This window comes from Cervus elaphus, chromosome 20 (genome assembly GCF_910594005.1).
Source record: "Cervus elaphus chromosome 20, mCerEla1.1, whole genome shotgun sequence".
NCBI lineage: Eukaryota > Metazoa > Chordata > Mammalia > Artiodactyla > Cervidae > Cervus > Cervus elaphus.
The window spans coordinates 123,799,270-123,812,276 of NC_057834.1; the positions used below are offsets into that span (position 1 = coordinate 123,799,270).

General features: G+C 38.5%; 1 protein-coding gene across 6 annotated transcripts in view; it reads right to left on the minus strand.

The window, feature by feature from the left end:
* CCDC30 (coiled-coil domain containing 30) overlaps positions 1–13,007 on the minus strand; it is a 116,224-nt gene that overhangs the window by 41,795 nt on the left and 61,422 nt on the right. The window lies entirely within an intron of this gene.

Below are 13,007 nucleotides of genomic sequence, written 5' to 3' on the forward strand. Positions count from 1 at the left end.
TGAAAAATACAATAGCCAAAAATTGAAAACTCATTGGATAGAATCTATAGAAGAATGGAGGAGGCAGAGAAAAGAATCAGTGAGCTTGAAAACAGAACAATACAAATTACCCAATCTGAAAAACAAAGAGAAAATAGACTGGGAGGAAAAGGGGGGAAAAAAGTGCCTCTGGGAACTGTGAGACTATAGCAAAAGATCTAATGCATTTGTTATTGGATCTTGGAAAGAGAGAATAGGTAGGGCTGAAAACGTACATAGAGAAATAATGGCTACAGCCTTCCCCAGACATAAGCTGAGATTCAAGAAGCTGATTGAGCTCCAAACAAGATAAACCTAAAGAAATCCATACCAAAATGCATCAAAGTCAAATTTCTGAAAAACAAAGGCAAGAGAAACTTGAAAGGAACAGGAGAGAAACACTAGGGAAAGACAGTTCAAATGACAGCAGGCTTCTCATCAGAAATCACAGAGATCAAGAAAGAATTTGCATAACATTTTTCAAATGCTGAAAGAGAAAAGAAGTGCTGATCCAGAATTCTATACCCAGGGAAAATATTCTTCAGGAATGAAGAGGAAATCAAGACATTCTCAGATGAAGAAAAATCAAAAGAATTTGCCACTAGCAGAAGTACTCTAAAAGAAAGGCTAAAGGAAACTCTCTATACACATAGGAAATGATTAAAAAAGGCACACTGGAACATCAGGAAGGAAGGAAGTATAGAAAGAGTAAAAATCTGGATAAATACATTTTCCTTCTCCTTTTGAGGGGCTTCTCTGGTGGCTCAGATGCTAAAGAATCTGCCTGCAGTGCAGGAGACCCAGGTTCAATCCCTGGGTTGGGAAGATCCCCAGGAGACGGGCATGGCAACCCACTCCAATAGCATTGCCTGGAGAATTCCATGGACAGAGGAGCCTGGTGGGCTCCTCACAAAGAGTCAGAAATGACTGAGCAACTTTCACTTTCACTTTTTCCACTTCTGAGTTTCCTAAATTCTGTATAATCGATGAAGCAAAAGTTATAGCACTGTTTGATGTGGTTCTAAATGTGTGTTGAGAAAAATTTTAAGACAATTGTAAATAGGGGAGGGTAAAGGGACACGACTGTAGCTCAGATCATGAACTCCTTATTGCCAAATTCAGACTTAAACTGAAGAAAGTAGGGATAACCACTAGACCATTCAGGTTCGACCTAAATCAAATCCCTTATGAATATACAGTGGAAGTGAGAAATAGATTTAAGGGACTAGTTCTGATAGACAGAGAGCCTGATGAACTATGGACGGAGGTTCGTGACATTATATAGGAGACAGGGATCAAGACCATCCCCATGGAAAAGAAATGCAAAAAGGCAAAACGGTTGTCTGAGGAGGCCTTACAAATAGCTCTGAAAAGAAGAGAAGCTAAAAGTAAAGGAGAAAGGAAAGATATTCCCATTTGAATGCAGAGTTCCAAAGAATAGCCAGGAGAGATAAGAAAGCCTTCCTTGGTGATCAATGCAAAGAAATAGAGGAAAACAACAGAATGGGAAAGACAAGAGATCTCCTCAAGAAAATTAGAGATACCAAGGGAACATTTCATGCAAAGATGGCCTCAATGAAGGACAGAAATGGTATGGACCTAACAGAAGCAGAAGATATTAAGAAGAGGTGGTAAGAATACACAGAAGAACTGTGCAAAAGAGATCTTCACGACCCAGATAATCACAATGGTGTAATCACTCACCTAGAGCCAGACATCCTGGAATGTGAAGTAAAGTGGGCCTTAGAAAGCATCACTACGAACAAAGCTAGTGGAGGTGATGGAATTCCAGTTGAGCTATCTCAAATCCTGAAAGATGATGCTGTGAAAGTGCTGCACTCAATATGCCAGCAAATTTGGAAAACTCAGCAGTGGCCACAGCACTGGAAAAGGTCCGTTTTCATTCCAGTCCCTAAGAAAGGCAATCCGAAAGAATGCTCAAACTACCGCACAATTGCACTCATCTCACACGCTAGTAAAATAATGCTCAAAATTCTCCAAGCCAGGCTTCAGCAATACGTGAACTGTGAACTTCCAGATGTTCAAGCTAGTATTAGAAAAGGCAGAGAAACCAGAGATCAAATTGCCAATATCCGCTGGATCATCAAAAAAGCAAGAGAGTTCCAGAAAAACATCTATTTCTGTTTTATTGACTATGCCAAAGTCTTCGACTGTGTGGATCACAATAAACTGTGGAAAATTCTGAAGGAGATGGAAATACCAGACCATCTGACCTGCCTCTTGAGAAACCTGTATGCAGGTCAGGAAGCAACAGTTAGAACCGGACATGGGACAACAGACTGGTTCCAAATAGGCAAAGAAGTACGTCAAGGCTGTATATTGTCACCCTGCTTATTTAACTTATATGCAGAGTACATCATGAGAAATGCTGGGCTGGAAGAAGCACAAGCTGGAATCAAGTTTGCCGGGAGAAATATCAATAACCTCAGATATGAAGATGACACCACCCTTATGGCAGAAAGTGAAGAGGAACTAAAAAGCCTCCTGATGAAAGTGAAAGAGGAGAGTGAAAAAGTTGGCTTAAAGCTCAACATTCAGAAAACTAAGATCATGGCATCTGGTCCCATCACCTCATGGGAAATAGATGGGGAGACAATGGAAACAGTGTCAGACTTTATTTTTGGATTCCAAAATCACTGCAGATGGTGATTGCAGCCATGAAATTAAAAGATGCTTACTCCTTGGAAGGAAAGTTATGACCAACCTAGACAGCATATTGAAAAGCAGAGACATTACTTTGCCAACAAAGGTCCATCTGGTCAAGGCTATGGTTTTTCCAGTGGTCATGTATGGATGTGAGTGTTGGACTGTGAAGAAAGCTGAGGGCCGAAAAATTGATGCTTTTGAACTATGGTGTTGGAGAAGACTCTTGAGAGTCCCTTGGACTGTGAGGAGATCCAACCAGTCCATCCTGAAGGAGATCAGTCCTCGGTGTTCATTGGAAGGACTGATGCTGAAGCTGAAACTCCCAATACTTTGGCCACCTGATGTGAAGAGCTGACTCATTGGAAAAGACCCTGATGCTGGGAGGGATTGGGGGCAGGAGGAGAAGGGGACGACGGAGGATGAGACGGCTGGATGGCATCACTGACTCGATGGGCATGAGTTTGAGTAAACTCCGGGAGTTTGTAACGGACAGGGAGGCCTGGCGTGCTGCAGTTCATGGGGTAGCAAAGAGTCAGACACGACTGAGCAACTGAACTGAACTGAACTGAAAGGGACATAAAGGGAGGTAAAGTTTCTACATTTCATTCAAATTGGTAAAATTGTGTGTATGTATGTATGTGTGTGTAAAACAATGTAGAGCAACCAATGTAAAGTTATGAAAAGAAGTACACTCAAGAACACTATAAAAATCAAAGTAGAATTATTAAAAAGTGTTCAAATAACTCATAGGAAGGCAGAAAAGAGAAAACTGATACAAACAACAGAGAGAACGAATAGAGAAGCAAAAATGAAAAAATAGCAAACTTAAGCTCTAATAGATCGATAATTATATGTAAATAGCCTAACCACACCAATTAAAACAGACTGGCTGAGTGGATTAAAAAATAAGACCTAACTATATAATGTTTACAAAAACTCATCTCAAATGTAGTAATAAAAGCAAGTGGAAGGCAAAAAGATGAAAAAGATATATCATGCAAATGTTAATAAAAAGAAAACAAGAGAATCTATATTAACATCAGATAAAATGGATTTCAAAAATAAGAAAAGTAAAAGAAAGAGAGGAGGACATTACAGATAAAAGGGTTAGTCTAGATTTCTCCATCAGCCTGGAAGGACGTTGCGGTTGGGCCGCCGAGAAGAAGAACTACCATGTCCACTGCTTTGGCAAAACCTCACATGCGTGGCCTCCTGGCCAAACGTCTGCGATTTCATATTGTTGGAGCATTCATGGTCTCCCTGGGGTTTGCAACTTTCTATAAGTTTGCTGTGGCTGAACGAATAAAGAAGGCATATGCAGATTTCTACAGAAATTATGATTCCATGAAAGATTTTGAGGAGATGAGGAAGGCTGGTATTTTTCAGAGTGCAAAGTGATTTGGAATATAAAGAATTTCTTGGGTTGAGTTCCATGGAAGTTTGTCACTTTCCTGTGTTCCTGAACTATGAAACTATGACTATCTGGGGTGAGAAATAGTCTCTCAATAAAGAAACAATTAACAACAACAACAACAAAAAGGGTTAGTCTACCAAGAAGACATAGGAATCCTAAAATGTGTATGCACCAAACAACAAAGCTACAAAAGTAAAAACTGAATAACTAAAAGGAGAAATAAACAAATCACAATTACAGTTGGAGATTTTAACAATCCTTTTGCAAAAACTGATAGGACAACTAGATAGAAAATCAGCTATATCAGTTGACAATAAGAGAGCATTTGATAAAATGTAAAAATTTATGATAAAATCTTAAAGAAACAGAAATATAACTTCTTTAATTTGACCAAAATCCAACAGCTAATGTTATATTAATGGTGAAAACCAAATGCCTTCCTGATAAGATTGGAAACAAGACAGAGAGATTCATATTCACTACTTTTATTCAACATACTGCTGCAAGTCCTAGTTAATGTAAGTTGGCTAAGAAGGAAATAAAAGGCATACAGATTGGAAAAGATGAAATAATCTGAAATGTCATGATTTTCAGATAACATAATTGTCTATGAAGGAAATTCCAAGGAATCTTAAAAAAAAAAAAAACCTAGAACAAATAAGTAAGTTCAGTGAGGTCACAGAATGCAGCATAAATAATTGTTATTTCTGTATATTAGCAATGAACATATAAATACTGAAATTTCAAGTACTATTTACAATTGGTCAGAAAAGTATAAAATAATTAGGTATATATACACAAAACATGTATGAATCTCGTCTGATGAAAACTATAATATACTGATAAAAAAAAGGAAAAGAATATATCTAAATCTAAACATAAATGTAGGAAATACTGTGTCCACGGATTGCAGGATTATTCATAGGAAAGATGTCAATTCTCCCTACATTGATATGCAGATTTAAAACAATTTGTATCAAAATTCCAGTCAGATGTTTTACAGCTACAGATAAGATTATTCCAGCATTATATGAAAAGGCAAAGGAACTAGAAAGCTAAACGATTTTGAAAAGGAATAAACATAATTAGTCTATCCAATTTCAAAATTTGTTATATAGCTATAGTAATCAAGATTGTGTGATATTAGTGGAGGAATAGACACACAGATCAATGGAATAGAATTAGAGAAACCAGAAACAGAAGCTCACAATCATGTCTAACTCATTTTTGTCAAAGATGTGAAAGCAATTCAATGAAGACAGTATTTTTAAGAAATGATGCTAAAGCAACCGAATATCTATAGGCAAAAAAAGAGAATCCCATCTAAGTCTCATACCTTATACAGAAATTAACTCAAAATAGATCATGAGCTTAAATGCAAACTATAAAACATAGGAGAAAATATTCAAAATTTAAGGTGAGGCAAAGAATTCTTAGATTTAACGTCAAAAATACTTTTGATCTGTAAAAGGGAAATTTGATACCTCATCAAAATTAAAATTTTTTTGCTCTGAGAAAACCTTGTTAAGAGGATGAAAAGACAGGGCATAGACTGGGAAGAATATTTGCAAGTCACATCACCAACAAAGAAACTAGAATCTAGAATTTAAAAAGAACTCTCAAAATTTAACATTAACAAAACAAATCCAGTTAGAAAATAGGCAAAAGATATCAAAGGAGACTTCACTAAAGAGGATACACAGATGTACACAAAAAGATGTTACACATTAGGAAAATGCAAATTAAAACTACAATGGGATATTACTACATGCCTATTAGAACGGCTAAAATTTAAAAGTGATAACACCAAATGCCAGTGAGGATACAGAGAAACTGGGTCACTTATACATACCTAGTGGGAATGTAAAATGATACAGTCATTCCGGAAAAAGTTCAGCAAATTATTTTAAAAAGACTAATTAAAGCTAAGTTATCCAAAATTGCACTGCTGGGGATTTATCCCAGGGGAAAAAATAATATGTTCCCATAAAACTTGAATATTTACAGCAGCTTTATTAATAATAGCCAGAACTGGAAATAACCCAGGTGTCCTTCAATGGATGAAAGCTTAAAAAAGAATCTGTGATATAGCCATACCAAGGATATACTACTCAGCAATGAAAAGTATCCAACTATTGATATATGCAATAACCCAGATGAATCTCTAGAGAATTATGTTGAGTGAAAAAAGTCAACCCTAAAATACTACTTATTATATAGTTACATTTATATAACATTCTTGAAAAGAAAAACTTACAGAAATGGAGAATAGACTAGTTAGAATTAGAATAGAACAGGGCCAGGGGTTAAGGAAGCGGTGAAGTAGGAGGGAAGTGGGGGTGGCTATAAAAGGACAACATGAGGTATGCTCAGAGTGCTGGAAACGCTCTGTATCTTGACTGTATCATTGTCAATATCCAGATTATGATACTGTACTACAGTTTTTAAGAGGTTACCATTGGGGGAAACTGGCAAAGCATAAACGGGGATTGCTATTATTTTTTACAACTGCATGTGGATACACAATTGTCTCAAAAGTTAAGTTAAAAAAATGAAAAATCTATAAACTGGCCATTTATTATTTATGAAGGTGCTTGATTTGTCATATAATAACTTAATAATATATCATAATAATTTATTTATTATGAATAATAAACAGTAAATTTAGCCAGACCTAATATGGTTTCCGGGGGAAGGCAATGGCACCCCACTCCAGTACTCCTGCCTGGAAAATCCCATGGACTGAGGAGCCTGGTAGGCTGCAGTCCATGGGGTCGCTAAGAGTCGGACATGACTGAGTAACTTCACTTTCATGCATTGGAGAAGGAAATGGCAACCCACTCCAGTATTCTTGCCTGGAGAATCCCAGGGACCGGGGAGCCTGGTGGGCTGCCGTCTATGGGGTCGCACAGAGTCGGACATGACTGAAGTGACTTAGTAGAATATGGTTTCCTTCTATAATTACATTGTGGCCATGCAGTCACAGGAGGAGAGAAGCTGCCTTCATTATATTTCCATAGTTTCAAGTTTAGATGGTCCTCCTCTTAGGCAGGTCCATGAGACGTGCCTGTAAACCCTTGTTTCGAGCACAGCAGATAGTGAGTCTTCTCTGACTTGGAGGAAATGAGCAGTTCTTCCCCAGGGACAATCTTGGGATAATGCCATTTTACATCTTTATGAATAGTCTGGATAAATGATTTACATTCATATGAATTAATTAAGGAGAACTGCAATACCCAAGAATATGGGAATTTAATTTAAAGTAATCTTAATATATTAAGACAAAGATTCATTAAAATAAATGCTCTCCAAAAAGAAAACACTTTATCTTTTTAAAAGGTATAAGAGAAAATATGACTTGGAAATCAAAAGAAAACTGAACAGGTTTTTAAAAGTAATACAGGAACTTCCCTGCTGGCCCAGGGGTTGACTCTGTGCTTCCACTGCAGGTAAGCAGGGGTTCAGTCCTTGGTTGGGGAACTACGATCAAGATCCCACATTCCTTGTGGCCAAAAAACAAAATTAAAAAACAAACAAACAAGCAAAAAAACTTTATTCAAATACTACTATGTATACTGTATTATTTTTATATGATAATAATAATGTAAAAGTTGCATGGGTAAAAGTAGACTATCGGTCAAAAATGACATGGAACTGAGAACATGTCCTGTGGTCAGTATACCTACAGCTTAGGGACTAGAAAACCCACCATGACTTTCAAATTTCTCCTCCCCTCTAACACAGCTCTTAATATTTATTTACTGAGTTCTGACTGAAACCAACCCCCTGTTACTTTTACTCCATTCTATAATTTTGTAATTGCCTCCGCTCTTCACCCGGTAGGAGGTGCCTAGGCAGCATCCTTATTCTGTTCCTTTTCTAGTAGCCCTGATACATGGCAGTCTTGAATGTGAATAGAGATTCAAGAAAGAAACTAAAATAGTATGAGTCATGAGGTCCAGTCCCGAATCTTCCACCTACCATTTGTACAATGTTTGGTAAGGCAAAATCTCTCAGAGTCTCAGTTTCTTGCCTTACTTATAAGATTGCTGGGATTTTATGAAGTAAAATGTGAAAGAATTTTGATAGCCTACAAGGACAGGGTACAGTTAAAATGAACTAAAGCCTAATGAAAGTGAAAAGTAAAAGTCGCTCAGTCATGTCTGACTCTTTGTGACCCCATGGACTGTACAGTCCATGGAATTCTCCAATCCAGAATACTGGAGTGGGTAGCCTTTTCCTTTTCCAGGGGGTCTTCCTAACCCAGAGATCAAACTCAGGTATCCCACATTGTGGGCAGATTCTTTACCAAGCTTAGCCACAAGGGAAGCCTAGTAGGACAGTAGAAAAACAAGACACAGTCCATTACCTTAAATGGAGCTTAAAATCTAGTAGAGGAGATATACTATAAGAATCGATCAATTTGGCTTACTGAGCAGCTTTTATGTGCATGGGGCCATGCTAGGTGTGCTGTGACACCTCCTACTTCTTTTCAATTGAAGATCTGGGTTCATGGCTTTCTGGCATCTTCTTCACCCCAAGTCCTGCCATCATCCTGGAAGATTCCAAGGTCCATAGAGATCACCTACCAATGTCTTGACATCTCAGTTCCTCAGTCTCCTTATCTCTAATGACTGTCTCATCTCTCTCACCTTGCCAACTACTTGTATCATGACACCATGGGTAGTGTCATCAATAACTGCTCCACTTCTGAAATACTAAAATTAAACATCTGGATTCCAGCTTCTCCTTTTTACACAATTTGTACTCAATGCAGTCATAAGTACCTTAAATTACTTGCCCAGCTCCCTTTACTTTGCTTCTTTATTCAATGCAGTCTATAGAGTTCCTTATTTTAATCACTGTCTAAATAAAATATTTAATTCTCTTGCCCCATTGTTCTTCCACTCCACTCCTGTGGCAAAACCTCAACCCTGGATAAATTCAACCATCTTCTCATGTCTATACTAAATGTTAATAAACATAAATGTGGGGTCTCTGGCCTTGATTGGGCTCTCCATACCACCTGCTCTTCCCAGTCAGTTTTCTTTTCCATTTTCCACCGTGATTATTTCAAACATTTTTCATTCTCTTGCAAACGCTGCTCTTTCTCTTTCTCTCTCACTTTCAGCAGATAACTTTGCTTCCTGCTTCAGAGGACACAGAAACCACCAAACAAGTCCTTTGATTTCCTCTCAAGTTATAAACCCATTTGGGACTTCCCTGATGGTCCAGTGGTTAAGAATCTGTCTGCTGATGCAGGGGACACAGGTTTGATCCCTGGTCTGGGATGCCATGGGGCAACTAAGCAGATGGGCCATAACTACTGAAGAGCCGGCACTCTGCAACAAGAGAAATCATGCCAAAGCTGCACACGGCACCAAAACCCAGCACAGACAAAAAAAACCATTTGGATCTCTGTTTATCCTCCCTTTCTTCCTCCTGTTACAGTGGACAAGGCCGATCTCCTGACTAATGCCAGCCATTTTCTGAGTCCTAAACCTGCCCTTTTGGAGACTTTCCCACCAGTATTCAAACATACATGAATTTCCTCTTAACTCAGTTCCATATTCTCTTCTATTTGAAACCAGACTTTTTGGAAACTGTTATCTACAGTCACCATTTGCTCATCTCATATGCCCTCCTCAACTCGCTCTCATTCACCATCCCATGGCGTGTTATCTAGGAAGCAATCTAGGAAGCAATTTCTGCCCTTCATCGGAACTACTCTTATTAAAGTCTCCAGTCACCTTAAGGTTGCTAAATTTAGTAGTCACTTGTTATCCTTTATTTGGTTTGACTCACTGGTAGCATATGATACTCTTGACTACTTCTTTCTTGAAACACTCTTTAATCTGGCTTCTGTAACACACACGCTTTTGACTTTTCTTCTACTTCTCTAGCTGTTTTGTCTCAGTTACCTGTCAGAAGTACTCATTTTGTCCATATAGAGAGGTTTTCCTTAGGTTTCTGCCTTTGAGTGTTTTTATCAAGCAACATATGGGAATATATCCATCATATGACTTGTATTACCATCTACCTATTGATGATCCTCAAATTTGTCTCCAGCCCAGGCCTCCAAACCCATCAGTCAGACTATTTGTTGAAAATCCACACATGGCTGTTCCAAAGACACTTGAAAGTCATTGTCTCAAAAGCTGAACTTCTCTCTTCTCTCTCAAAATTATGTGAGTGATTCCATCAAACCAGAAAATGAAATCTTCCTTAACCTGTCCTCATACTTAAACTTCTGCCTAGAGGACCTTCTTCCTTACTTCCTATACTCATTAATCCCCGAGTTTCACTGATTCTGCCTCCTCTCAATTTCATCCACTTTTCTCCATCCTCACAAACATCATTTCAGTAACAGCCTCCTAATTGGTCTTGCTACTTTCCTTCTGATACCAACCATCTACTCTCCACACAGCAGGGAGAGTGATTTTTCTAAAGCACAAATCTATTTGTGTCTCTGCCATGTTACTAAATCCTGCAGGAGTTTCCTATTGTCCAAATTCCCTAGGGTAGGCATTCATATTTCCTCAAGATCAGATCCCTGACTTCCTCTTCATTCTCATCTCCTTCCTCATTTCCTTTCTACATGCTCTATGCTACGGCACCAATGATGTCACTTTTAGTTCCTCAAACAAATCAAGCTTTTTCTTGCAAATGTCATATCTTCCCTGAAAATTATTCTCCCGACTTTTTGCTTTGCCCTTGATTACTCATACTTCAGGACTCAATTTATCAGTTCCCTTTAAGAATATTTTCTGGTTCATTAGCTAGGCCAGAGCCTCTCCTTTGTGCTCCCATCCGAGACCTCCTTGTTTAATGATTTATATTCCCCTATCAGGCAATATGCACAGTAACTCCTCTAACGATAGGACCTGTGTCTGTCTTACTTTGTAGCCTCAGCATCCACCTATAGTAGCTGGCACATGATAGATAAGCAATTTATTGTTGAATGTGATTGTAATGGATCTGAGATAAGTGGGGGCTGTGAAGTGGGGCACAGAAGATAAGCAAACAGGGAAACATTATGAGCAGAGGAGAGAAGAAAACATACGGCAGATAAGTGGACTTCTTACCATCCCAGCAATGGCAAGCAGTTTCAGCCTAGCTATGGAAACAAGTGGCAGTAAGAAGTTGTTTACAAAGAAGTCCAGTGCCTTTTTCATGGCAAGGTTCTCCACCTCCAAATGAATTAAGGCCACAGCCTTGTTCCCTATGGCAAGTATCTCTGCCAATTATCCCAAATCAGCTGGGTGGGTTTTCGTCAGCTTTGACTACTGATATCAAATTATACTCTGAGAACAGCATCGAAACATGTATATTATCAAGTGTGAAACAGATCGCCAGTCCAGGTTGGATGCATGAGACAAGTGCTCGGGGCTGGTGCACTGGGAAGACCCAGAGGGATGGGATGGGGAGGGAGGTGGGAGGGGGGTTCAGGATGGAGAACACATGTAAATCCATGGCTGATTCATGTCAATGTATGGCAAAAATCACTACAATATTGTAAAGTAATTAGCCTCCAACTAATAAAAATAAAGGGGAAAAAAAAGACTAAAAAAAAAATAAACAAAAAAAATTACACTCTGAAACGCATTCAGGTTGGCCATTTCATCTCCATTGTTACTTATTCACTCTGAATTACCATCTCTTCATCTGTGGCTAATATCTAGATTAACTCGTCTTTCCTCTTAATTCATCTAATAGAATTACTAGGCCTATATCCCTCAAAAGTCTTGTAACACACTATTTTAGTGCTCAAAACTAGACTTATTTTTCTTACTCCTATAACAGACCTACACATTGTGATCTGGCTTCTTGGCTCTTTGCTCCTGTGACCACTATGACACCTGCTCTCCAACACCTCCGTAGTACCTCATTCTGCTTCTGCAACTAAGGCTCATGATTTTGAATCTTAGAGCTCACTATAGACTTAAACCCAGTTTTTAAGAGGACATAAAATTCAGGGGGGCTGAAACTGGCAAAACAGTCCCTTCCATTCTAGAATAAAGACAAATTTGGCTATATCTAGGCCATATTTTCTCAACTCACTGATAAGGTATCATATAGTATGATATATAAGTTAAAATGTCATCTATTTTTCCTTTTGATGATCTAATTCTAGGCTTTTGTCCAGACAAAATTTGATTTCATCTATAACATTTGTGCCAAAACACAGTAACGCATTTGTCTAAATCTCAAAAGTTTCTGTGTAAGATACTTCTGATGGGACTTCCCTGGCAGTCTAGTGGTTAAGACTCTGTACTTCCACTGCAGGGGGCCTGGGTTCCATCCCTAGTTGGGAAACAGATTAATGTGGCAGAAAGAGAAGAAGAACTAAAGAGCCTCTTGATGAAAGTGAAAGAGGAGAGTAAAAAAGTTGGCTTAAAACTCAACATTCAGAAAACTAAGATCATGGCATCCGGTCCCATAACTTCATGGCAAATACATGGGGAAACAATGGAAACAGTGAGAGACTTTATATTTTGGGGCTCCAAAATCACTGCAGATGGTGACTGCATACATGAAATTAAAAGATGTTTGCTCCTTGGAAAAAAAGCTATGACAAACTTAGACAGCATATTAAAAAGCAGAGACGTTATTTTACCAACAAAGGTCCAGTCTAGTCATAGCTATGGCTTTTCCAGTAGTCATGTATGGATGTGAGAATTGAACTATAAAGAAAGCTGAGCACAGAAGAATTGATGCTTTTGAACTGTGGTGTTGGAGAAGACTCTTGAGAGTTCCTTGGACTGCAAGGAGATCCAAACCAGTCAATCCTAAAGGAAATCAGTCCTGAATACTCATTGGAAGAACTGATGCTGAAGCTGAAACTCAGATACTTTGGCCACCTTATGCAAAGAACTGACTCATTGGAAAAGACCCTGATGCTGGGAAA